Raw genomic sequence first — 26,924 nt, forward strand, 5'->3', positions numbered from 1 at the left:
GTAGAAATTCAGGCAAGACACAAATATTACAGGTATTAGAATTCATTTGATTTGCAGTTTTTAATTGTGCCTGGCAGACAGTAGGAGTGCAATAAATATTTACTGAATGTTGAATAAATGAAGTGAATTTGGAAATAAGCAGAGAGCCCTTGTTGCATTGTAAATCATTGCAGAAGTATGTTTTTACAGATATCATTGGGATGCAATCGTATCTTCTTGACCTTCTTATGCCTTTATTGATGTGTTTTGACTGATGCTAAGAAGATGCTAGTTTAAAAGGAGACGCCTATAATTTAAAAACATGATTTTTACCATCTCCTAACACTTCACAAAGGTCAAGAGGGTAGATAAACAACTTCCTACAGCTGCTGCTACATCTGGCACACGCCTGCAGCAGAAAGTGTGCGCTGAAAAGATAAACACGTCAGGTTGTATCTACTTGCACGCCTATGCTTTTTGTGTCTGAACTTGACCCTTAGCCATTAAGTTTAAAACCAGGCTTGACATTAATGAATAAAAACTCAAAAGAAGTTATGCTGAATTGAAATTACAAGCATTCCCAAGAGGACATATTTCTCTGATGGTTTTGAGGTTAACTTTGATTTTGTAATCCTGGCTCAGCATTTTATCTTTGTTGCTTCCTTCTGGGAATCATCTCATCTTGATTTCTGTGCAGTTTCAGGTCCCTTATGATTTCCTAATTGTTCTGTCTAGGTGGATTTACTTATATATGGCTATGTGTCAAGTGTTACTTCATTTTGTGACCTCTTGAGGATGCGTCCAGCTCTGAGATTCTGCGACACTTGAGGTATATCTGAAATTTGCAGGTGAGTTTTCAAAGAAGTCATCACACAGGATTCTGTTCTAGCTTTCAAGTGAATAATCTGTTGGTTGATTATCTTGCATACTTCTTATAAATACTGCTGATGACTCAGAGCCTTAAGAAACCTATTCAGCCTGGATCCTTTCACTGAAGACTTTAGGGATTAGGTATGACTTTATAATGTTCACTCATTGTTATTTGTGATGAAGCTGGGAATGCTCTCAATGAACATTTATTGGATCAAACAGAGACCTCTCAATTCCAAGTTGATTTTCCTATCCAGGAAACCACAGCAGCTGTCAAACATAGTATTGCTGATTCTCTTATTTGCTAACTAAGCATCCAGATGCTATTATTCACATCGTTTGGATCCGTTCACATATTCCTATCTCAAATATTTTCCATAGAACCAAGTTATGTCTTTATATAATATGCTTAAGTTTGTGAGAATTATAATTTCAATCTCCTGTCCTTGTTTATTGCCACAAATAATCATCGATATAAGTGTATCGGTTTTCCTAGTATTATGTTCAACACATCTGAAACTTCTAGGAAAACATTTGAATATTCTGTTTCTTTTTGTGGTGGCAGACACAGCCTCTGTGGTGGTCATTTCTGCATTGATCCTTGACCAACAAATGCAGGTATCCAGGCATGATGTTTACACTCTGTTTTTGCCAAATTGCTGGGTGAGCATTTTACAAGATCACAGAGTGTTCTCTATCTCCTCATTAGCATTTAGAGAACCTTGGCAACAGGGATGGAGCCATAGGAGGGAAGCCGGCTGCTATTTAAATGGAGGAAAGTCACTCTATGGCTGATAAGCAGGAGGAGTGATAAATTGCAATCGGCCTTTCAGCCTTAGGAATTCACAGTGCGGGTCCATCGTGAACCCGGTCGCATCTGATGAACTTTTACTTTTCACAACATCATCTGAGGGCAGCGATAGGGGCGAAGTAATGTCCTTGCATGGTCTGCACTGGATACCTGTCAGTTGGTTTACAGATAATCTACAGACCACAGAGTATTTTGCTGATGTACTTAAGACCAGAAACACAGCAGCAGGAAATGCTAAGTTCAGAAGGCTTCTAGGAATAAGTGTCGCCAGTCTGCAGTATTATATTTCCGCTTTAAGAAAGATCAAAATATTGTTGATAAACACTAGGTTTTAGACCTGTACAAAGCCCTGTAAATGCATGCTTCTTTTTCTTTAAACTTAGGAATACTGTACCTGTTGACATAGTAAATACTAATAAAACTCCAGGGATGAACTGGGAAGCCCCTTCATCTGGAAGGGGGGGGGCATAGATTGAGAAAAAAGGGTTGTTGACCAAGTTCGGTTTCTAGTTATGCTCCACTGGTGCACATATGTGATTTCCACATTGTCTACGTGAGAACCTTCAGGGTTGTGATGGGGGTGTAGAGCATCCCTGGTACCAGTGCCTGGTAATCACCGTTATTAAATACATATTTGTGAACAAATGAAAGGCTAGAAATATGATTTACTAAGTCACATGCCTGGCTGTTCTCACTGATGCCTGTTTTGGGTTAAGTTGCTGTGATTGAGCAACAGGTATCCAGCATGACCATGAAGTTATAACATGGATGGATTACGGAATTATGCCTATGAAGTCATATCATGGGTGGCTTTTGGAATTAGGCTCTACTTACGCACATTCCTGATGGCTACGGTGTGTTTAATGCTGGGCAGAGGACAATGAAGAATGAGAAGAATGATGCATGATCTCTGTCTTCAAAGAGTTTTTAACCTAGATGGGGAGACAAGACTAAAAGACTTTCAGCAATAGCATATTCATGGGAGTCTAAACGATACAGTGCTAAATTGTTTATCCTAGGGTGTGAGAGCTTGGGGGCTGTTACTCTCATCATCTGGTTTTATTCTACTTCAGACAGTTCATGGCATTAAGTAGAATTATAGAACATTAGGGTGAAATGAGACCTCTCAGGAGTTTTGATACCTTTTCGTCCAGCTCATTTTTTTTAGATGAGAACACCAAGAGGTTAAGTGTCTTGTCCAAGAGCACATGATTACACAGTCAGTGGCAATCTTCACTTATTTCTCTAGGATTTTGGTTCCAAAGTATGCTAGGGCCCCAGGCTCATGCCAAGAGTTTGCTTTGTTTCTAAATGAAGCCTTTGTTTTGTGATAATAAAGCCCCCATTGCGTGGGTTCTAAGATAGATGCGACTTACCCTGAATTCTACTCCTTAGCAAATATATTAAAGTTAGTTTCCACTGTGTCTGTATTTTCTTTCTTTCTTTTTTTCTTAAAGAAAAACAGCCCCTTAGGATTATGCCCTAATCTGCACAGTGTAAGAAATGTTGGAAGTCATGCATGTCATCTGATATTTAACAGTAAACATTTCTTTAGCCCAGTGGCCCAGGCCCCTGCTCTTTCCATCCACCACCTCACTTAATCGTCATAATCACCCTGTGAGGCAGACAGGGAGGCTTAGAGAGTTTAAGGAACTCATCTAAGTTCTCAGAGATAGCATGTGCTGGGGTTACAGGGTGAACCCAAGAAGTCAGGCTCCAGAGCCTGTGGCCTGAACTGCAGCTCCACAGTACTCGTGCATTTTAAATGCCAGACCCCTAAAAGTTGGCATGGTGGGAACCCACCACACCTCGGAGCCACTGGAGCATTCCAGCATCCATCCAGAATCTTGGCTGCACCCTCCGGCTAAACTCTCTGTGCTTCTCCTTTTCAAATGTTCACATCTTTTCAAGAAGGAGATATCAGTGCTAGGACTATCTCAGGGCACCGTTTAGCCCGTTGGGAATTTAAACATAAGAGTCATAACCCAACAGCTCTTATATTTTCAGTGACTATCCCTTCTCTTCCCTTCCCTTCCCTCCCCTCCTCTCCCCTCCCGTCTCCTCTCCTCTCCTTCCTTTCCCTTTCTTTCCTGCTTGCTTTTTTTCATCAGATTTAGTGAAAAATCTGGAAGGATTGAATTGATTGGAGAATGTTACAACAGCTATAGAATTTACAGTACCTTATAGAACTGGTGATTTGGTGAAAAGTTATTTATTTTAAGCGTTTCTCCTTTTCCTTAGCCCACTTTTTAATTTTTTTTTTAAGGTCAAATAAGAATGGAGAAACAGGAAGCAACCTCGTGGTTTCAGTGTAGCTCACCCACTGATCCTTCCAGGGGAGCCTCCTGTCCTGCAGAGCATTGGAATCTAGGACATCTAATCCACCCAGAGGGGGCTTCAGATTTGATTAGGCCCTTGGAATTCAGCTTAGAAAACGAGCTGTTAAAAAGTTGAGGCAAAATAGAGAGTGGTCCCCTGACTCTTTGGGCGGGTTGGTGGCCTCTCTGAGCAGGAAGTGTTCTGATGTGCTGACAATGAGGAAACAGGCCGTGTTTTTGTTTATTTTGTCATAAAGTGCTGATGAACAAATGAGGGAGTTGCATTAAGGGGCTCTGAAGGCAAGCTGTGAAGAGAGATTGGGGTTTATCAGCCTTTTAACTTGGTTTCCTTTGGAAAGAATGCTTATGACATGGCCGGGCTCTGCAAGCCCGCCGGTCCGCCCCCTCCTCCTGGCGCCCCTCCTCCCCTCACACCCCTTGATAACTCTGAATGCCTCAAACTGATGTCAGCCCTTTTTGGAAGATGGGGAGAAGGTAGGCCTCATGGATTCCTTAATAAAAGAAGCAAGTGCATGAGAGATAAAGCCAATTTCCACACACTAAATAACCTTTTTTTTGTTGTTTTATTGTGCTTGGCCTAATAGTTCTAAATTTAATTTCTGGACTCCTTTAAAGAGATACCTAGGAAATTGGTGGTGGGGGGGCGGAGTTGGAGAGGGATTCTGTTGGGAGGAACATTCATATTTTTGGGGATCTAAGATCTTACCTGCCATAAGAGTGGAAGAACGTCAGAAAAATAAGGGAAGCATTGCCTATAGCTATGAATAAATCTGTCACTTGGAAGATAAAAATTCTTAAGCAGCATACCTTAAAAAAAAAAAAAGGATGAACTTTGAATCCTTGGTGGAGCAAGGCATGAAATAAAGAAATAAGTGATCAAATAAATTTAAAATAATTAAATAACCCAGAAGCCTGCTTTGCTGCTAAACTCTGTGTCCTTACAAGTTTCATAAAGAATGATTCTAGAGCAGTCATTATCACTGCTCCTTAATTGCGGTTACATCAGCTTCAAAGGTCATTCTGTCTTCCTCTGAGGGAGAAAATAAGTCTGTTTCCCTGAGCTAGAGTTGACATCGTAGGGGTAAGGTAATGTCTGGTAAAAGAACTCACTAAAAATCAAGTTTGACCAGTGTGCTTCTGAGTCAAGGGATTTAAATGTTTCACAGATGATAGCAGTTTTCACCAATGTGACCTCAAGTAATCCAATAAAAAATAGCAGTAAGTGGTTCAGAAATGGATTTGGCCCATTCCTGAAGGTTTTTCAGGTGTTTTTGTTTTTTTTTTCAAATTTCTTGCAATGCATGAATATACAATGAAAATAATAATGGAGATTTGGAAGTAATTGGATTATATATTGGAAGAAGATGAAATATTTGATGTGAAACTCAATCTGCTCAGAAATTAAGACTAGCATACACTTTGCTCTTTCTTGCTGTATGTTTTAATATATGTGAAGATCCAGTATCTGACAGCTGAAGCATTTACTATCAGGTACAAAAGAGTAATGTCAACAATACTGATGGAGAGAGCTTTTTATTTCTTTCTTGAGTGGGCATGCTGATGGAATGTTACCATGGGGGAGTGAGTATATGGGAATTTTGGGAAAATGTTCTAGTTACTAACCTTTAATGAGCCTCAGTTTCCCCGCATGAGGGTGGAGGTGATGACTGTGGGGTCTGGAGCCAGACTGCTGGAGTCAAGTCCCAGCTCTGTGAGTGACCAGTGGTCAGCTCTTGAACCAGGTTACTCTCATCTTTCTGCCTTAGTTTCCTCATCTGTAAAATGGGGGCATCATAACCTACCTCATAGGGTTGAGGGGCTTAAATGAGTTAACACTTGTAATACACTTGGAACAATGACCAGAACAGAGTAGGCACCTCATAATTACTTGCTACTGCTACTAATAAACATCACAAATATATGGATTCTTCTTTAGAATTTGCCTGGATTCAGTTTTTCTGGCTGAAAAACTAAAATACATAGGGTGATGAAACATTGTTTAAAACTAAAAGGTTCAGCACTTCCTGGATGTAAGGTACAACTGAAGAAAAAGCTGAGTTTATTATTAAATGTCATTGTGTTACTTTGAAGAGCTCCCATAATATCAGTGGTCTAGACATCCTAGGACTTTAATGTGACCTACCAAAAAAAATAATAACACATATGGCTTATAAAAATACCATACAGGAAGGCCTCAGATCAAAGATACTATTTAAATGTGAAGAATTATTATTTTTATTTTTTTCTATTACTCAGAATTTCCTACCAAAAAAGAAAAAAAATAGGATTTTAGTGAAAAATGCACCAGCTTTTGTTTTGATATGAGCTAACTACAGAAATAAAGGAGTAGGATCAGTGTTATGAAAACTAAAATTACAATACCGTATTGTAAATATTATGAATTCGTTTGGAAAACTTCAACCTCAGCATCTTTCATCTTTTTTCCACGTTATGTCGCTTAAAAAAATTGCCTAAGATTCGTGAGGCTGCATATCAGAAGATTTTGATTTTATGATTTTGATTTTTTTTTTAAATCTTGATCTTGGTTAACAGCAGAATGTGTTATTAGAGATCATCTAGTTCACTTTCCCTGTTTCACAGGTAGGGAAACTGAGGCCCAGAGAGAAACAGTGCTTCACTCCGCCGGGTGAGGGTGGAGCCCAGACCCGAGCCCAGACCAGAGCCCAGGCGGTGCTTAGCTCTGGCTCTCCCGTCTGTACTTCCTTCTCCCTTTTGGAAAGATGAGTGTTTGCGACAGCATCCCTGCCCACCGCCCCACTTCTTCTCCAACATTCCTTCTATTTCTTGCTTTAATTTCGAGTCAGTCTGGAATCCTCAGAAGTTTCTCTGGGTCTCAGCCTCCTCATATGTAAAACCAGATGATTATCACCTGGTTTGCAGGGCTGTGGTAAGGTCTACGTGAGGTGACCTTTGGGAAATGCCTGGCAAATGATGAGCTTTCAATAAATATTGTTGTTGAAAATATTGTGGTCCTGAGAACCCATGTTTTTGAAAAATATTTATATCTTAAGACAGGCAAGAAATTGTTTAAAAATATGTTTCAGGGGAGTCTGGGCTCACCGTGAACATAGCGAGGCTGTCTCTCATTCAGAACTGGTGAACATTGAGTGCTTGTAGTTTGTAGATGGGTCCTGCTGAGTAGTAGCTGAACAAAGGACAGAAGAGGACTGGACTCTAAAAGCACATCTGACTATAACCACTCATTCCTTCCTTCAAGGATAGGAAGTGTTTCTGAAGATGGAAGAGTGATAACAATATAATAATGATATAGCAGCTACGCTTTAGTGGGGACTTACTATGGGATGGGCACTTGCCAAACTCTACACAGAGGTGTCCCCTCTAAATCTCACAGCCACCTTATGGGGTAAGTTCCCATTTTACGTATGAAAAGCTGGGGCTTAGAGTTTAGTAACTTGAACAAGGTGAAGGATACAGTTAAGGCCCAATCCAGACTTTCTGATTCCAAAGCCCCAACTTTTAACCCCTGTCCAATTTAAGTCACTCTTCCAAAATTGTTGGTGGTCAAATTCATCAAATAAGTACTCAATTTTCTACTTTGCTAATGTAGATTCAGTTGATTTCCCAATACCTTGTAGTTTCCCTCTCTTCCAGTGCTGGGGCAAAGGTGCCCACGACTGGCCTATTAGTTTCCTAGGGCTGCTGTAACAAATTACCACAGACTGGGTGGCTTAAAACTACAGACATTTGTTCTCTCACAGTTCTGGAGGCTAGAAGTCTGAAAGCAAGGTGTTGGGGGTCTTGCTCCTTCTGAAGTCTGTAGGAATGAATCCTTCCTTGCCTCTGCTAGCTTCTGGTGCTTACCCAGCAATCCTTGGTGTTCCTTGGTTTATAACTGCATCACTACAATCTCTGCCTCTGGTTTCACATGGCCTGCCTCCGTGTGTGTATGTGTGTGTGAATCTCCCTCTCTTTTCTTTTATAAAGACACCAGTCATTGAATTTAGGCCCCGCCCTGATCCAGTGTGACTTCATCTTAAATAATTTCCTCTGCAAAGACCCTATGTCTAAATAAGATCACATTCTGAGGTTTTGATTGGACGTGAATTTTGCGGGGACTACGATTCAACCCTCCACAGCTGTTATACCTGGAAAGAATATTACCTGCATAAGAATCCACTCCCAGAAAGGGTACATTTTTGTCTTTTCTAGGGCACTGTGGTGCGATACAGGCAAAACATAAGGTATTTTTCACTTTAAATTCCTATTATTGCTATAATCAGGTATCTTCTGTTGCAGATTGCAATGGCGCATAGTCTGGAATTCATTTCATAAGTCTTTTGAAATTTTAATGGACTGCAAACAAAATATAATTTTTCAGAGGAATTAATGCCGCAGCTCCTTCTGAAGCAGACTCAGAGAGGTTGTGGCCATGAACTCTTCAAGGAGGCACCCTGAGAAATGTTCCAAGGCTCACGTCTCCTTCCTTCAGAGCCCCAGGCCTTGGAAAGTGGGACCATTTGTCTCAGGAAGCCATTTATCTGTCTTCTTTGCTGGTGGGAGTGAAAAGTGACAAAACAATGTTATCAGAGGCAGTGTTCACAGTTGTGATAGGCGTCAAGGAGACTCAACTGATCCTACATTTATTTACCAGAACTGCCAATAAGATTTGTGCCCATACAAACGTGTACAATTATGCATCATATTTATGTTGCAAATCTGGTTGAATTGGGAGGAAAAATTGGCATGTTTTTAAGCTGACTTTTTGAGCCCACTTTCATGTTTAAAGCAAATTATTTATTTGTCAATTGTGACTCCAACCTCGCTGGTCTTTTTTCCATCCCTGGAAGATGCCAAGCTCATTCCTGCCTCAAAGCCTTTATATCTGTTGCTCCCTCTTCTACAAAACTCTCTTCTTCCAAATCTTCCCAAGGCTTCCTCCTTATTGTCACTCATATTTCCCCTCGAGAGGTCTTCCCTAATCACCCCAGAATCTGTCTATGCCACCCTGTTTTATTTTCATTAGAGCATAATCCTAACCCGACTTGTAATTATTATTTTGTCTTAATTGTTCATACATTTGTCTTTCCCACCCTCTATCCAGATTCTAAACTCCCTGAGATCAGAGACCTTATTTGATTCTCTGCTGTATTCTCAGCACATAGGGTAGTGCCTGGCACATAGGAGGTGCTCAATTAGTATTTGTCACTGAGTTCCCCTGATGAAGATGTATTCAGTCCTCATCTTAGACTAAAGGGACACCAGGAACTCCATCCAAGAGAGCTCAGTGTCCAGTCTCTCTTCCCAGGCAAGCAAGAGGCCAGGTCACTGGACACAGGCTGCTCCAGCCCAGCTGGAATCACCATGGCCACATTCAGGGAAGGGTAGGGAGGGCTTGCCAAGGGCTGCAGAGCATATCGTTGGAGGTCCAAGATGGAGCAAGACAAGCCGGGCAACTCAGTTATCAACCCAAAGAGAATAGGCAAAGAGGGAAAATCCAGGTTCAAGGAAACAGGAAGGAACAAGGGAAACCAGACCAAAACAATAGGGTTCAAAGTAAAGAATGGGAGGTGGAAGCTGGAGGAAGTTCCTGAACTGTGGAATCGTAGGTACAGCTGCTTATAGGATCTTTGCCCAAGTGCACAGGTGGAAAGGAAGCTATTAAGGGCAGTGACTTAGATTCACTCGCTCAGCATCAAATCAGACTTTCTATTGGACCAGTTCTGATCTTGTGCCCAATCCTAGTTGCTGGATCTTGATCTTTTCCCCAAAACCCAGTGCCTTCCATGTAACCAGGTCCTAGATTTGAATATTAGTCTTGTTCCCAGTTATGGAGAGACGAGTTTAGCAGAGGGCAGAACTAGGTATAGAGTGACAGATCTTCTACTGTGAGTGTATTTGGCAAGCCTGGTTTCTTAGTATTAAGTGCGAGATTTGAAATGTTAAAATACTTATGAAAAATAATTAATAAAGGAAGAACTTACTTAAAGTGAGCTTTGGGAATAAATGGGGGACATGTGTTGCCACTTAGCTAGTTATCCCTATGGCTAGGCACTGTTTAATCTTCAGCCAGAACCAAAATTAGGTGTTTATGAGCTGATCTATTAAAGTTTTAAGTGTGCTTCATTCACAGTGAAATCTTAAAAGTCTGAGGCGTTATCGTTGGCTGGAGTTATGTGGGGTAGAGTCCTCAAGGTGCAGCAGAAACACTGGGAGTAAAGAGATGAGTTAGGCCTTGCTGTTAAGTAGCAACAAGACTTTGGGTCCCCCTCACATCATCTGTCAAACGAGTAGATTTCTAACATGCTTGATTCTCTGTTTATCTGTAATATGTATGAGATCAGAATTCTTACAGCAAAATATACATATGTTTTCAAAATATATCTACAATTAGGTTGATGTCAGTCTAAAAGTAAATTTTCCTGGTGACATTCACATCATCTGCTTGCATCAGATACAGTGTCAAAATGCAGCTTGGTGTTTCAGATGAAGTTTCATCCTTTGAAGCCAGGACTCCGATCTGTTCATCTTGCCTCTGGGCTTCTACCGCAAGGCCATAGTGGACATCTCAGTTGTTTTACCATCTCAGCATCCATATTTTGTTCTGGTAACAGCTCTGTGATTTTCTTTCGGGACAATGTCTCTTCCACTCTCAGTCCATTTCCAGCGGAGGTTATATGAACCTAGGATTGACCGATCAGGGCATTATGCTCCTCGGGCCATGGTGAGTGGTTCAAGGACTGCCACATGATATTGTTAGAACCAACTGGACTCAATCCTTTTTTTTTTTTTTTTTTAAACTGTTGGAAAGCTAGTATCTGTATTTCTGTTGTGGTTGTTGGGGACACTGGATACAAGTCTGGAGTGGTAGGCAGCCATCGTAACACTATCAGGAAAGCCTTACTGATAATGAAGTGATCACAAAGAAAAGTAGTCTGAAATTTCATGAGATATCAAGTTCTGAAGATTCCAAATGATTTAGCAATGTGTGAAGTCAGTTACCCATGGACTTCAGTTTTGTGAACTCCTGTATTTTCCTTTTTGCTAAAGCCAATTTGAACTGGATGTTGTTTTTTTGCAACGAATGGAGTCTTGATATAAAGGCACTTAACCTTCCCCACTTTAACTGACTAAGCAATAAAAATGAAATCTTCTAAGTGGTAAGTCCCACAAAAGCAGGGATATTGCCTGATTTCCGGTCACCTAGGTCAGTGCCTGGCCCATAGGAGGTGCTCAACAAATATTTGTTACGATAATTATAGTGATGAGGCCTATTAACCAGTTCTATTTTTAAATATCCCTTTTTCTTATTATGGTAGTAAATGTTTGTTATAGAAACTTTATGTAAAAGGATAGAAAGAAATAACTATCACTCATTACTTTACCCCTCAGAGATATGCATGGTTAACTTTAGCCATGGTATATCGTATAGTTTTTCAATCATATATCATATATTTTTCAAAATGATATTGTATTTCATATATTGCTTTGCTCACAAATTTTCCAATTAATGTATAACAGACTAATTTCCAAGCCACTACATAATGTTTTGCAGCATACTTTTAAATGGCTACATAGTATTTCATTGTATGGATGAACTAAAAGTTATTTAAGAAATCCCCAATTATGGACTTTTGCGTTACTTCCAATTTTCACTAATATAAACAAAAATATTTACAAATCACAATTACTATTTCCTTAGCGTCATTTCCTAGAGATAGAATATTTTTTGCTGTGTGTAAAATAGATTTTGTTTTCTGAACATTTAGCAGTTTATTTCACATTCTACATGTAACCTTGTGTTACAGTCTGTAACGTCTGAGGAGGCATGCGTGCACAGTCCATTGCCAGGAAAAAATACAGTCTTACTAGTAGCTGACTGCAAACATTCTCAGAGTCCAGATTATGATGCAAACTTTTTTTCTTTTCTTTTTTTTTTTACTATTCTCATTGTGCTCTTTTAGCCTACCTGAGTCAGCTTTAGCCCTCTTTTCCCCTGGACATTCTCCTTTCCTCCCTTCTTCTTTTACTTATTCCTCCACCCACCCCCTGTGGTCAGAGCTGGGAAACCACTATTCCTGGGTCTCTTCTGGAAGGCAGTGAGGAATCAGAGTTGGTGGCAATGAGGTTTATATTTTTAAAAACTATTATAGGTCACTGGTACTTCTCCTTTTATGAATTCTAGGACAGTTCTTTATTTAACCATCTGTTTCTTAATACATTTATTATGTTTTATGTTCGAAGATGCTCCTGTAGGCCTGTGGCTTCCAGAATGCCTGTTTTCCCAATAGAGAGTGGATATTTGGCTGTCCCATGAATAGCCATGTTAGCCTTTCAGAAAACCAATCACTGTGGACTTTGTCTTTTAGTTCCGTGAACTGCAAAAACATTTTGGGTCCCACTGAGATGCTCATACTGACAGTTCTGCTTGATTTAATCACTTTAAAGGTCTCTTTGCTTATTCCAGACCATCAGTGTCAGTTGCATCATCAGATGTTTCTATTTCTCTAGTTCAAACCGTCATCCCCTTTCACCAGATTATTGCAATAGTCTCCCAAATGGTCTTTCTGCCTCCTTCTCCTCCCTGGTCCAGTCTATCCCTGCCTTCTCACCTGGAAAATAAGCAAATAATCAACCAATCAAAAACTCATAGCTTTCATGGCTCTACTGCCCATGAACCTTCAATGACTCCGTATTGCTTCCTGAGTACAGCCCAAGCTTCTTGTGCTCAAGGCTTATTGTGCTAAAGGCCTTTCATGATTTGGTCCCAGCTCACCTTTCCATTCTCATTCTGCATTACTCTCATAAATCACAAACCTTACCCATCAACCAATCTGAACTGTCTCTATGCCTTTATTCACATTCTCTTCTCCTTGAATGCCCTTCCTCACCTCTGCTTGTCAAAATCATTGAAGATACAGTCCATGTGCCCCCTTACCCCTGCCACGAAGTCATCTTCACTCCCCCAGCTAGGAAAGTCTCTCCCTCTGTGCATCAAACACAAATTACATATAAATCTTAGAGAACTTACCTCCCCCTGTTGCCTCCTGTGGTTATTTTTGTAGATGACTTGTCTTCCTTAATGAGAGGGAAAACACTCATCTAAATATATAACTATAGCTCCCAAAGGTTTTGGGGAAATATCAGTCAAAATATTTAAGAAGCCTATTTTTTTTTTCCCCTTACAGGGTGGATCTTGTCTCCCACATTTCCTGGGCCTCTGTGTCAGCATCCATCTTGACCTAGTCCCTTGATTGTTTCTATAGCTCTGACTGTCCCTGATTTTAATCCTGAAATTTTCACAGAGTTTTCTGAAATGCACTTCAGGATTCCACTTTGCTTTTCTTCTGTGTTTAGGAGGAAGGGAGGCAGGGAGTTGGTAAACACAGCCTGGAGAGCTTCCCCAAACAGGCAGCTAGATACTTTGATCATGAGTTCTGTTAAGCGTCTTCCTTTCTGCTGCCTCATGAGGATCTATTTTCCAGGTCTGTTTGGAGGAAGCAGGAGCAGCCACTCCCCCATAATCAGGGAGTCATGGGGCTGTTTAATAGGGTGTTTGTTTCTTGTAGATTTAATTACTTACAGTCAAAATTCTACAATCTAGAACAGGAGTTACTCTTTCCCTTTTACACTCAGATTGGTTTAACTGGGCAGAGGGCCTCAGCTTCTTATCCGTGCTGCCATATTGTTGTGAATCCCCTGACCATCTTGATCTTAATATGATCATGATTTCGCTTGGCACTGTCCTGTTGGAAATCCTCTCTTAAGTCACATCAATTTTTTTTTTTTTTTTTTTTTTGCGGTACGCGGGCCTCTCACTGTTGTGGCCTCTCCTGTTGCGGAGCACAGGCTCCGGACGCACAGGCCCAGCGGCCATGGCTCACGGGCCCAGCCGCTCCGCGGCATGTGGGATCTTCCCGGACCGGGTCATGAACCCGTGTCCCCTGCATCGGCAGGTGGACTCTCAACCACTGCGCCACCAGGGAAGCCCCCAAGTCACATCAATTTTAAGATTGCTAAAATAAATACTCTTAAAAACGCCACACTCTATTGACACAGTAAGAGAGTTAAAGACATCCCATTTCTCCAACCTTCCACTCAACCCCCTTTTTGCTCACCAAGGCTCACAACAACAAGGTATGGTGAGTGGTTGAAAACAAACTTAATTTCCCACATGGTGTTGAATACATTTGGGTCTAGCAAGGGAAGGCTTCGCTTAAGCTGAGATCCAAGTCCTTGGCTTGCCAAGAGTCACCAGAGGCCACAGGGACTGTGCTCAGGAGCCAGGCATAGGAGTCAGCCTCCAAATGGAAAGTTCCACAGCCCATCAGCCCTCAGCAAGGAATCTCCGTTAGCCTTTGCTATCTGCTGCCCCCTGTCCTGGTCTTCTCCACACTCTCCACCACTTTCCTGACTCCTTCATTTCTGTCCAGCATTTCTTCTGGTATGCGGCAGCTGTGTCAGTGCCTGGCACTGGGATCCTGACCTGCAGAGGAAAACACAGAACCTCTTGGTCTGAGCATCACGGCCAGCTGGGCTTCAGGCCCGCAGAAGCTGGGGCAAGTGTTTACTAAGCACCTCCCATTTGCTGGGCACTGAGCATATTGGGCCAAGGGCAACCACAGCACAAGGTGGAGGCAAAAGGAGGGGAAAACAGCCTTCTTTCATTTAATATTTAAGGAGACCAGCCCTAAAGATGAGCCATCATCTTCACCGGGGGACGCTTTTCCGTCATTTTGAGCCAAATGTGTATTGTCAGTTAAGCTCACCGATTTGCTCTCTCGTCTCTGAAAGGGCTGAGGCGAGTGTTCCATCAGAAACTTCCAGTGTCTCACTCCATTGCTTAAGGAACTGCTGATGGTTCCCTGACTACATTATGTCATTCACTCATTCATTCATTTTCATTTATCAGTCTCTGTGCAAGACCTTGGGCTCACCACTGTGAAGGAAACACATGAAAATAATAAATTCCTGATGCCAGCTTTCAAGGAACTTCTAGAGTAGGAGCAAAGACAACCATTATACAACCAACCATTATAGAAATACATAGAAAATAAGTATTTATTAGTGGCATATAATACAGTGGGAACCCAGAAAAGGAATAATTCATTCTACTTGGGGATCTCTGTGGTGGTCTTATAGAGAGGTGAAACTTAACTTGAGTCTTAGACAATGAGTTGGACTTTGGTAGATGAAGAATAGAGAAGGGCAATCTAGGTTGAAGAAATGAAATGAGCATGATACTGAGGCTTGAAAATGCAGCATATTCAGCTAACGGTCAGTTGAGCTTGGAATACGGGGCAGATGGATAGAGTTAAGGTATTGAGGTAGGAAAAGAAGGCTGGTGTTGAACTTTGGAAGGTGTTGACTACTATACCAGGGATATCTGAACTTTTATTCTGCAGGTAAGAGAGAGCCGTTAAAGTTTTCTGAGGAGGACAGCGACCTGAACTAAGTTGTGTTTTATAAACACTGTCCTGGCAGCAATGTAAAGGATGAGTCAAGGGAAGAAGTCGAGGGCAGAGAAACCAGGTAAGGAGCTTATCCAAACAAGAGATAAGAAGAGCCTAAACAAGGACAACAAAAGGGACTCGAGACTATTTTATTAACCTAATCTACTCAATTCTTCCCTTTAGTTTAAAAAAGGTTGATTGCCAGAAACACTTGCAGAATGAGGGTCATAATATAATTTTTAAGAAAGCAGACAGAAAGAGGAAGGACCTTTCTAAATTCTGTGTTAGACTGTTACTATCCAGAAGCATTTATTGAACCCCTAGAGTTTGCCAGTCTGCCTGGGGGATACATGGAAGGAAAAAGACTTAAAAAGCTACAATTCGTTTTGAAGAACCAGACATAGAATCATAGGCAAATAACCAAGGATATAAAACACTACATGCAATTAAGGTTTAGATAATAAAATGCACCAGGAGCGTGGTTTTCCTGCATCTTTTTTTTTTTTTTTTTCGATACGCGGGCTTCTCACTGTTGTGGCCTCTCCCGTTGTGGAGCACAGGCTCCGGACGCACAGACTCAGCGGCCATGGCTCACGGGCCCAGCTGCTCCGCGGCATGTGGGATCTTCCCGGACCGGGGCACGAACCCGTGTCCCCTGCATCGGCAGGCAGACTCTCAACCACTGCGCCACCAGGGAAGCCCTGCATCTATTTTTTATAAGAAGAATGCTGTTAACTTTATTCATCCTGACGGCATCAACAACTCATGGCAGGAAGCCAGAGGCAGGAGAGGAGTTCGGATATTTTCTGGGGTCCTTGATTGGAAGATGAGAGTTTGCCATATCTAAAGCCTTAAGCCTTTGTTGTTATAAAAAATTGAATATGGACACTCTTTAGTAATATATAATCTATTCGGTTAAATTCAACTAACTTTCATGATGTAGCTATTATGTATAAGCCACTGTTCAAGAGGACAAAGATGAACAAGGAATGATCTTGTCTTTGCCAACACATGGGAGAGCTGAGGTGTGTTCTCCCACAACTGTATTTGATTCAAACAAACCCTTCTCATTGACATACTGCTGATGAGATAAAGACCGTGAGTGAGGGTCAAATGACATAATGTAGTGGGTTGTTTTCTTTGCCTTCTTTTTTCTTACGTTGTGAGAGAATTGGCTGAATTTTTGTTCTAATCACTCTGTAAAGTTGATTTAGTCGCTGTTTATTTTCCTCATCTGAAATATAAGAGTCATAGTTACAAATGTGAAAGTACTGAGTTCTGGGCTCCGGGTACTTCATTTTCTTTCCTTTCCCTGTTGGATCTGATTCCTCACCATCGGAACTTCACCTCTTTGTTAGATGAATTTATTATTCCTTCCATGGTCATTTCTTTTTCCCTTTTTCTTCCTTCAGTTCCTCTTTCTCCTCCCCTCAGATGCTGTCTTTTCCTCTCTTCACCCTCATTTGACTAGCTGCTTACCTTTTCCCCTGCTTCTTGATACCAAATGTCTGTCTCTTGGGACTCTGATAGAGAAATGAAGTTTCCATTTTAAGAGTACATTGCGTTTATTACATAAACTCTTAAGCTTTTGATTCTAAACTTAAAAACCGGCAAATTTAATGTTTCTTATTTATTTCAAAAAACAAGGGGGTACCTTTTACTTTATTTAGCTTTGTCATTTCTCCTTCTCCATGGAGAGGTAACCAAGGATAGAAGGTCTGATAGAGATAAGAATTGCCCTTGTAAACTTTATAAATGGATTAATCTGTCTGATTATTGTTTCATGTAATTGTCTAGGCCAGCTTTGACCAAGGTATCTCACTGTTCGTTTTTAACTGTGCCAAAACTCAGTACTCACAGGCAGCCAGATTTCAGATCAGCTATTCTGAGCAAAGCCAATTTCTAGAATAAATTTTGGAAGGCAATTCCAATGAAGTTGCTTTGCCTCTGCCTTCCAAGGGCCCATGTTGTCTGATTTGGAGAGGGGAACTGATCTCAGGGGATTTAAAGGGAATCTCTGGAAGTCTATGTCTGTTTCTGTTGCTTTCCTTGGAGGATAGTAGCATTCATTTATTCACTCATAATGTGTGTCTACGTTCAGCCTGTGCCAGCTTCTGTGCTAAGTGCTTTATGTTGAACCCTATCTAATAGTATAATTATATTTTACAGATGAGGAAACTGAGGCTCAGAAAGAGTAGTGTTACCATGAGCAGTTCTCTGAGATTTAGGCCCAACTCTGTGTGACTTCCATGCCTCCTCCCATTTTTTGAACAATTACCATGTCCTAGTCTCCATACTAGGTACGTTTGTGCTTAATTTACATTAAATTCTACAACTAGCAGAAATAAAGATTATTAACCCATTTTACAGTTGAGGACCCTGGAATAATAGCTTGAACTTAAGTATCGAAGAGAATAGTTTTGAGATGGAGTGGAAGGTAAGACTAGGAAGGCAGATCAGGGGCCAAGTTATGGACTTTGAATACTAAGTGAAATACTAAGACTTTATCTAAGGGGTAACTGTGAACCCAGGACTTTTTTGTTTTTATTTTTAAGCTTTATTCCCATATGAGAAATCATATTCCCCAGCCTTTAAAGTTTAAAAATTATTTAAAAAATGAGTATGTGAGGTTGGATATTTCTCAAAAAACTTCCAGTTTTTCACAGAAAGGAAACTTGTTGAATTAAGGGCACCACTAAATTTTAATATGTATAAAACCTGAAAGACATTATTTTGTTGGGATTTATAAATGGAATAAATGAGAAGCTGGCTGTATGGATTGGTGAAGATTAAAGTCACAGCAAAAAACAAACTGTCAGGAAAAATCAAAAGGAATACTCAGCTGATATAAAAGTAAAATAAATCTGCTCCACTTAAGGAGGTTTCACTAGAACCAGCGTCAAGGATATCTACAAAGTCAGAGTTGAGAAATGACGGAGAAGTCTAATACGATTGGGATTTTACTCTAATCTGAAGACATTCTCATTAATTGGACACCATGGGTTCCAAATTCATGGAAGTTCACTTTTGTATCTATGAAAAAAAGGATTGCCAAATAATTTAATAGTCTAAACAAGATGCCATGAAGATATTTAAAGTGCTTGAGAGTACAAATCACAATTAAGCACCTTCAAGTGTTTCAGAAAAACATTTTGTATACAATTTATATACTACAGATAAATTATTTTTATTATCTGCTAAAATAGTTTCCTAAGGCCATCTTCTAAGCCTCATTTTAATTAATTAATTTTTTAACATCTCTATTGGAATATAATTGCTTTATGGTGTTGTGTTAGTTTCTGCTGTATAACAAAGTGAATCAGCCACATGCATATGTGTATCCCCATATCCCCTTCCTCTTGCATCTCCCTCCCACCCTCCTTATCCCACCCCTCTAGGTGGTCGCAAAACACTTAGCTGATCTCCCTATGCCATGCAGCTTAAGCCTCATTTTAATTAGTTTGGCTTTAGTATTTATTTTGAAGGTAAATGTACATATATAAAGTCTTTAAAAATATTAATTAGTACAAAGTAGAAGCTTTTTATTCTTCAAAATATATGTATACTTTTAGCGTATTATATCAAATAAATCAGGTGGGTTTCAAAAATGCAAGGTAGGTTATATGAGCCAAGCACATTCATTTGAACAAACTGGCAGAGCCATTACTTAATTTTAGACTTGCAACCTACTGATTAGAACTAGAAACTTCCTTTTGCTAATGGTATTTAGAATATTTTGGAAGATAAAGGGTCAGAATCTTATTTCATTAAGCTTGTTGTACACAATTACATATTACATATGAAAATAGTTATTTTTAATTTGACATAGAACTAGGGAATATTGTGATCCAGGCTGAAAATATCATAAAGAACGGTGCAGTATAGGCAGCTTACTTTTTTTTTTTTGCATTTTTTTTTCCACACACACACACACACACACACACTGTATTTTATTTTTACAAGAGATAAATAAACTGACACCAAGCTTTGTAAATGGATGACCACAACAAAAACAACAATGATTGCAATTACCAAACGCGAAACACACTCACACTATGTCATAATATTGACATTCAGTCCAGGAATCCTCCACTGTAACACCTCCTTTACTTTGCAGTGAAAATTGATTTGTATATTTTTAGGCAGCTTACTTTGATCTTCATTTTTTTCTTTGTAAAACTTTATATGTGTAAGGTGGAAAAGAGATCTGAAACTATTATCCTAAATAAATAAAAGCCCTTCATTTTGCATTATCTTCAATTATTTTTGTATTGTAGGTAGAAGAAATTTTTATTTTTTGCCTATAATTTCCAGATATTTATGTAAATTTTCAGTTCATATTTCATGGATACTTACTTACTGCCTTTTCATTTTGAAGCTGTTCTCAGACTAGCTCTGGTATTCTCAAGAGTAAAGAACATGTATTTTACATACTTTGTATTTCCCCAAGTGCCTGGTACAGTGTTCTGCACATGCTAAAACCTTAATAAAGAGTTTTTTTTTCTGTTTAATTAATTTATTTATTTTTGGCTGTGTTGGGTCTTTGTTGCTGTGCGCGGGCTACTCTTTATTGAGGTGCACAGGCTTCTCATTGCGGTGGCTTCTCGTTGCAGAGCACAGGCTCTAGGCACACAGGCTTCAGTAGCTGTGGCATGTGGGTTAAGTAGTTGTGGCTTGTGGGCTCTAGAGCACAGGCTCAGTAGTTGTGGCGCACGGGCTTAGTTGCTCTGTGGCATGTGGGATCTTTCTGGACCAGGACTTGAACCCGTGTCCCCTGCATTGGCAGGGGGATTCTTAACCACTGCGCCACCGGGAAAGCCCAATAAAGGGTTTTAAGTGATGGTAGTATTACGATTGATAGTGATGATGATGATCGTGGTGGTGGTGGTGATAACAGATGGTTGCTACACTGGGCGCGTAGCAATCTCAAAATACCAAAAGCATAATGAAGTCCCATTGCAACATGAAGCCAGCCAGTGGACTATTTTAAAATGGTTACACCTTAAATATATTTAGAAAGCACACTCTTTTTTTTTTTTTTTTTTAAGTATAGCATATATGGCAAGAGCGTAGACTCTGAGTTGCACTGCCTGAGTTAAAATCCTCGTTACTCTACTTATTGGCTCTGTAACTTTGTGTAACTTCCTTAATTGCTCTGTGCCTCAATTTCCTCATCTATAAAATGAGGATAGTAATAGTATTTATTTTTTAGGGTAGTTATAAGGATTAAATGTTAGAAGGTGGAATATTGTATAAAGGACTTAGAAGAGTGCCTGCTATATAGTAAACACTTGGTAAGTGGTAGTTATTATTATTAAAGTCTTAAAATAAAAAGATACATGTTCATTATAGAAAATTTAGGAAGTACAAAAGCAGAAAGAAGAAAAATTACCCAGTGTCCCATCTCCTAGAGCGACTGTTTATTAATATTTTGATATATTTATTTTTATTGTATATCAAGTTAAGCAACTTAGTGGTATAGTCTTAGAATAGATAAGGTATCCGGCTAACGTTACTGGTGACAGAATTAGGTGAATTTTAGGTAAAAATACTATACAGCCATTATAAAAATGAAATGTGAAGACTGTGGAAACATATGAAAATGTTTAGCATAATGTTAAGTGGAAAAAGACGAATGTAAAATTAACGTGCACATGCAGTATATTCAATTTTGTAAAGTTAAATATGCAAAGTAAAATTAGTATTAGTGGTGTAGGATTATGTGTAATTTATTATAATCATCATTACTAGACTTAATGCTGCTATTGTTTTTAACATTTCTGTGTCAAGTTTATTTTTAAAAATATGGTGCCTGGTAGAATTGTAATTATTCCATGGCTGAGTCATTGGATGACAGTGTGAACTCTGCTGTCTCCTTGTACCTTGGACCTAGAAGGGATATGTAAAGGAGGTACTTGTGTGGTACAGGGTGGTACTCACAAGAGACCAACATGTTGGGTTGAACAGTTATATATCCTGAGGTTGTTCAGATCAACATCAGTTACATGTGGTGTCCTGGCAATGTGGGGACAAGCATTCCAAAGCAGGAAAGCGTGTGTGTGTGCGTGCACGCGTGTGTGTACGCGTGTGTGTGCGTGCACGTGTGCGTGTGTGCATGTGTGTGTGTGTATGTTGGGGGGAAGGAGGGTGAGGAAAAGATAGAGATAGGTGCAAAAGTAAGAGATGAAGGAAGTGATATCTAAGGTAAAAGAGGTTAAAGAGGGGAAGGTTCCTTGGGTTGAAATTTGTAGGAAACATTCAGACAACTGTGAATTACATATCTTTTTTTAAATGATAATTAAAGCACCTCAATATCTGTATTTCCCTTGCCACTATTTTTTGATATTTAAATAAAAAGGCGTTATAAAAGAAGTTGGAGATTATGTGTCATCTCTATTGGGAGTCCTGAGGGGTAAGTGGCATAACGACTTGTCAAGGAGGAGTGGGTGGGACATTTGTAAAACCTACAAAAATGTCACAGGACAAATAACTTTATTTAAACTGCCTGAGGTTTTCCTAAGGAAGTAGCCAGATTATTACACTGTGCATCCTGCTCTGCCCATGGTAACTTGACCCCTGGCCCAGGGTAAATAACAGTGTTTGCCAGGTTTCAGTGAATTCTAGTAGCTGTCATTTTACTGTGATTTTGAAAGGGGGCAGCGAGAGGTGAAGGCCGGTGAAAAGCCTTAGGGTGTTCCGAAATACTTAGTTGTTGGACTCATTTTAGAAGCATCTCTTAAGATAGACAAATGAGGTGCCTCTATTGCACAGAATGTCTGCCTCCTGCCAGATCATTTCCCATGAAACCTCTCCTATTGAATAGGATAGCAATAAGCGACTAACTCAGACACACCGAGTTTCTCTCAATTAAAAAAAAAATCCTGGAACTTCCCTGGTCATCCATTGGGTAGGCTCTTCGCTCCCGATGCAGGGGGCCTGGGTTCCATCCCTGGTGAGGGAACTAGATCCTACATGCATGCCGTAACTAAGAAGTCCACATGCTGCAACTAAAGATCCCTCATGCTGCAACTAAGACCTGGCACAGCCTAAATAAATAAATAAAAAGCATTTAAATAATGCTTAAAAAAGAGAAAATCCTTATTTAAAGTCAAAAGAACATTTTTTTTTCTTTTTTGCGGTACGCGGGCCTCTCACTGTTGTGGCCTCTCCCGTTGCGCAGCACGGGCTCCGGACGCGCAGGCTCAGCGGCCACGGCTCCGGGCCTAGCCGCTCTGCGGCATGTGGGATCCTCCCGGACCGGGGCACGAACCCATGTCCTCTGCATTGGCAGGCGGACTCTCAACCACGGTGCCACCAGGGAAGCCCCAAAAGAACATTTTAATTTTACTTCTTGAGGTGAAGGAAAATAATAGCAATATATATCTTCCATTTTGCATAGTTTTATGAAGCTTTATCTTTAAGAGTTTTGTTTTACTTCTAACTTGGGGAGGGTTACAGTTTCAGGTTTGCAGAGGGCTTCTTTTGGATGTGGTTGCTGGAACTGTCTGGAACCAATGTTTTGTTAAAAGCGACATCAAAATGCAGAAAATAGTCCCTGTGAGAAGGAGTAGAAAGTGGTTCCTGCCATGACACTCACAGAGATATAAGAGCAGTGAAAAATTTGCGACTCAGAAGCAAAAACAGGAAGGACAAGAAATTCACTTTCAGGGAGAGCTGGAGGACTTCCTACCGTAATCCTATCTTCTTTCCATGTGTTTGTGTAACTAATACCCGCCATCTGCGCAAACAGATCAAGGGATGTGCACCTTTTGGGGGTGTTACTCTGGGAGGCCTTTTCTATCTCTGGGTTGAGGTGGAGGACTTCAGCACCAATTAATTCCACTTTAAAAGCAGGATGGATAGTTAATGAGTACGGTTTCCTTAGCATATTTCAGAATGAATCTGCACAAAGTTACAGGGGAAAAAGAGAGCTGAACATTGGAGGTTTTCTAGTCTGTTAAATTTTCCAGAAGTTTAATCATGGACAAAATACATATCAGCATGTTTAAAACCCAGTAATACCAGGCAGATAGACGCAAGTGGGCTTTTGGGCAACTCTGTGGGGACTGGGGGATGTTGGGAACTGATTTGAATATTCCACCTTGCTTTGGGTGACTGAGGTGTTGACAGCGCTAGGATAGGCATGTGTCACTCCTGCGCTGGGTCCAGAAGGGAGGTAAACATAAGATTCCTAAGCCCTCCTCCCCCATCATGCTGTATGAATGCATTTAATTTTTTTATTGTATGTAATATATTTAATTATAACTATAAGCTATATATTGAGCATGTTGGAGCCTGTGTTCAAGGAGCCCAAGTGTAGCTGGAGAATAGACACATAAAGAACTAACCATAAGATAGTGTAACTATTGGAATAATTCAGAGATATAGAAAGTTTTAAGTACAAACACTTCGGAAGACTGTTTACCAGCACATGCTCAAGTAAAACATATATATATATATATATATATATACATCTATCTATATATATATATATACATATATATATATATGTATTGCTGTGACCTAGCAATTCTACTTCTGAGTATATACCCAACAGAAGTAGTGCATGAGTCCACAAAAAAGATATGTACAATAATTTTCATGACAGCTTTAATTATAACAGCCCCCAAATTGAAGCACCCCAAATATCCATTCACAGAATGGATAAATAAAATGTGGTACGTTCATAAAATAGAATACCACATAGAAGAGTGCATACTGTGTGATTCCATTTATATACAACTTATAGACAGGCAACTTAATCTAGTGTGACAGATGTTAGAATAGTGGTTACCTTCGGGTGGCAAAGTATTGACTGGGAGGGGATACAAGAGAACTTTGAGGAGCTGCTGGAATGTTTGATATCTTGATCTGGGTGGTGGCTACAGGTTGTACACATATGTAAAAATTAATCAAGCAGTAACCTTAAGATTTGTGCCTTTTGCTGTATGTAAGTTAAATGTCAATAAAATAATTTTATACAATGATTATGTTAAAACCGAAAGAGAGTGGTATGGAAACATTGATGAGGGAACCATTGATTTTTCCTGGGAGAATGAGATGCACACATGAGGGACATTTGGCCTGTTGTGTTGAGGAGTTTGCCCCTTCTGGTCAAGGTTTTAAGGAGTTGGATGTGAGTCAAGAGGCAGCGTTCGTAGTCCAGAGAGAAAGGTGATTGGGGCCAAAAGTAGGGCACTGGGAATGGAGGGAGGTAGAGGTGAGGGCATTTCAGAGTTAGTATGAGATAGGGTCTCAAGTGACTAAAACTGTGTGTGCATGAAGAGCGTGGGGAAGATAGTAAAGGAGAGGGTAAAGACAGGAATGGCTCAATGTGTTCTCCTTTGGGTGCCTAGGTTGCTGATGCCATTGCTAATGGAGAAGGTTGGAGAAAAAACACATTTGGAAATATCTTAAATCATATGACCAGTTGGTTTGACTTGGCCCCAGTCAGAACCAGCATTTGAGTTAATTAACAGCACCTGCTATATGACTTGAACTTTGCTCCTTTTTTCTTCTACAAATAGATCTCAAAGCATGGATCACTTATATACTATGCCTGTGTGATGTAGATCCTTTTCGTTTGAAAATGTTTAATCATGACGATACTTATATATCGGTATATTTTGACACATTCAACACTTAACTCTCTTCTATTTCTAAACTGAGGTTTATTCTGGAGTATTGTTAGATCTTGTGAAGAAATGCTAACACTAATTTTTTAAGCTGTGGGTGCACTACTATACCAAGTCCAGAAGGCTAGGTACAGCACTACATATGTGGAAGCATGGATAGCTTCTCTCATTATTGTTACATTTGCTAGGAGGCATTGTAACTCATCTTACTGTTTCTGCTCATTTTGAGTTCTTATAGTTGAGTGCTATGTTGATTTAGGGTGGTTTCACCCAGAGGAGTTTGGGGCCCAGCAAAAGACTTCTGCAGATGGAAGGTGTATAGCTTATCTTCTGCTTGTTTACTGCCAGTTGACAAAACTATCTTCCCTTTTGTTTAAAGCCTAATAAATGTGTTTTGAGTATACATTCCTTTTCATTTCCTCAGTATTAAAACTGAGTGGATGTTATCTGGCTGTCAGGGAGAGTTGCAGTGGATTGCAGGTGCTGTCTGCGCTCTACCTAGCAGCCCAGGTCTGCAGATGAATAAGCCATCTTGTTTCCTGGGCTGGGTCAAAGTAACTGATATGACTCCTGCCACTGCTTTTCCTGCTCTGGGACAGGGTAAGAATGGCTGACAGAGAGCTTCCTGTTTCCTGTTTGCCTCTGGGAGAGCACAATTCGAAATGGCCCCGGTTCTCTGCCTTTGGAAAGGCAGTTGTCCTCTGCTCTTAATCAGCCCTCCTGGGAAGTCACCTGTGATTCTTCAGAGGGCCCAGCCTTCTAGAGATAACACTGTTGTTAAGAATTCCTCACTGTGCTGCTTGTTAGAGGAAAAAATGAAAATGGTAAAATTGCTGATGAATTACAGCTAATTTGAGGAAGACGTTCTGGAATGAAAATATTATTAACTAATCCATAGAATATTTCTGTATTTTATTTATTTTGGGTATGTACGAAATTATGTCTTTAATCTGGTAATTCTTAGAATAAACTTTTGATTTACATTTTATTTTATTTTTAGTTAAAAAACATTTTTTTGGCTTGTGGGATCTTAGTGCCCTGACCAGGGATTGAACCCACACCCCCTGCAGTGGAAGCGTGGAATCCTAACCACTGGACCGCCAGGGAAGTCCCTTGATTTACCTTTTTAAAAGTAAAAAAAATTATTTTTCTAGATCAGTCTGTTAAATATATGAATTGGAACAGATTAATTTTATGCCTCATGAAATGAATGAGGATTTTCAGTTAGGTACATTATTTCTTTTTGTGAAATGTGTAGGAAGGCCATCAAATTCATATTTGGAGACAGAAATCTACCTGTATGTGACCCTTTGCCTGAGATTCCAGGTTCTCCATGCTGAGTCCATCCATGTTCTTATGCTCTAGGAATCCTCTGTCCCTGTGAAGTCTGTCTACTCACAAGACCTCTGCACCTGCTTTGCCTTTCCCCAGACGCTCTGACAGTGTCTCTCAAAGTGGTTTAGTGTGCATCAGAATCACCTGGAGGGCTTGCTCTAGCCAGATTGCAGGGCCTCACCAGAGTTTCTGATTCAGTAGGTCTGGGATGAGGGCTGAGAATTTGCATTTCTAACAAATTACCAGGTGGTGCTGATGCCGCTGGTTCAAGGCCACTGCATTAGACCTTTGCTGAAACATCCGTGGTTGGTAGAATAATGGGCCTCCGAATATGTCCACATCCCAATCCCCAGAACCTGTGAATATGTTAACTTACATGAAAAAAGGGACTTTGCAGCTGTGGTTTAGTTAAGGATCTTAAGATGGGGAGATGATCCTGGATTTTCCATCTGTACCCAGTGTCATCACAATGGTCCTTATAAGAGGGAAGCAAGAGGATCAAAGGCGGAAAAAGGAGAAGTGA

The 26,924-nt window shown here is 40.2% G+C and overlaps 1 long non-coding RNA gene across 1 annotated transcript in view; it reads left to right on the forward strand.

Moving 5' to 3' along the window:
- The first annotated feature begins 723 nt into the window (after positions 1–723).
- Positions 724–26,924, forward strand: part of LOC132519342 (uncharacterized) — a 79,097-nt gene continuing 52,896 nt past the window's right edge. The window contains exons 1-2 of the long non-coding RNA XR_009540150.1: positions 724–827; positions 15,384–15,510. This is a non-coding gene — a long non-coding RNA (uncharacterized LOC132519342). The remainder of the gene's footprint in view (positions 828–15,383; positions 15,511–26,924) is intronic.

This window comes from Lagenorhynchus albirostris, chromosome 4 (genome assembly GCF_949774975.1).
Source record: "Lagenorhynchus albirostris chromosome 4, mLagAlb1.1, whole genome shotgun sequence".
Classification (NCBI taxonomy): domain Eukaryota; kingdom Metazoa; phylum Chordata; class Mammalia; order Artiodactyla; family Delphinidae; genus Lagenorhynchus; species Lagenorhynchus albirostris.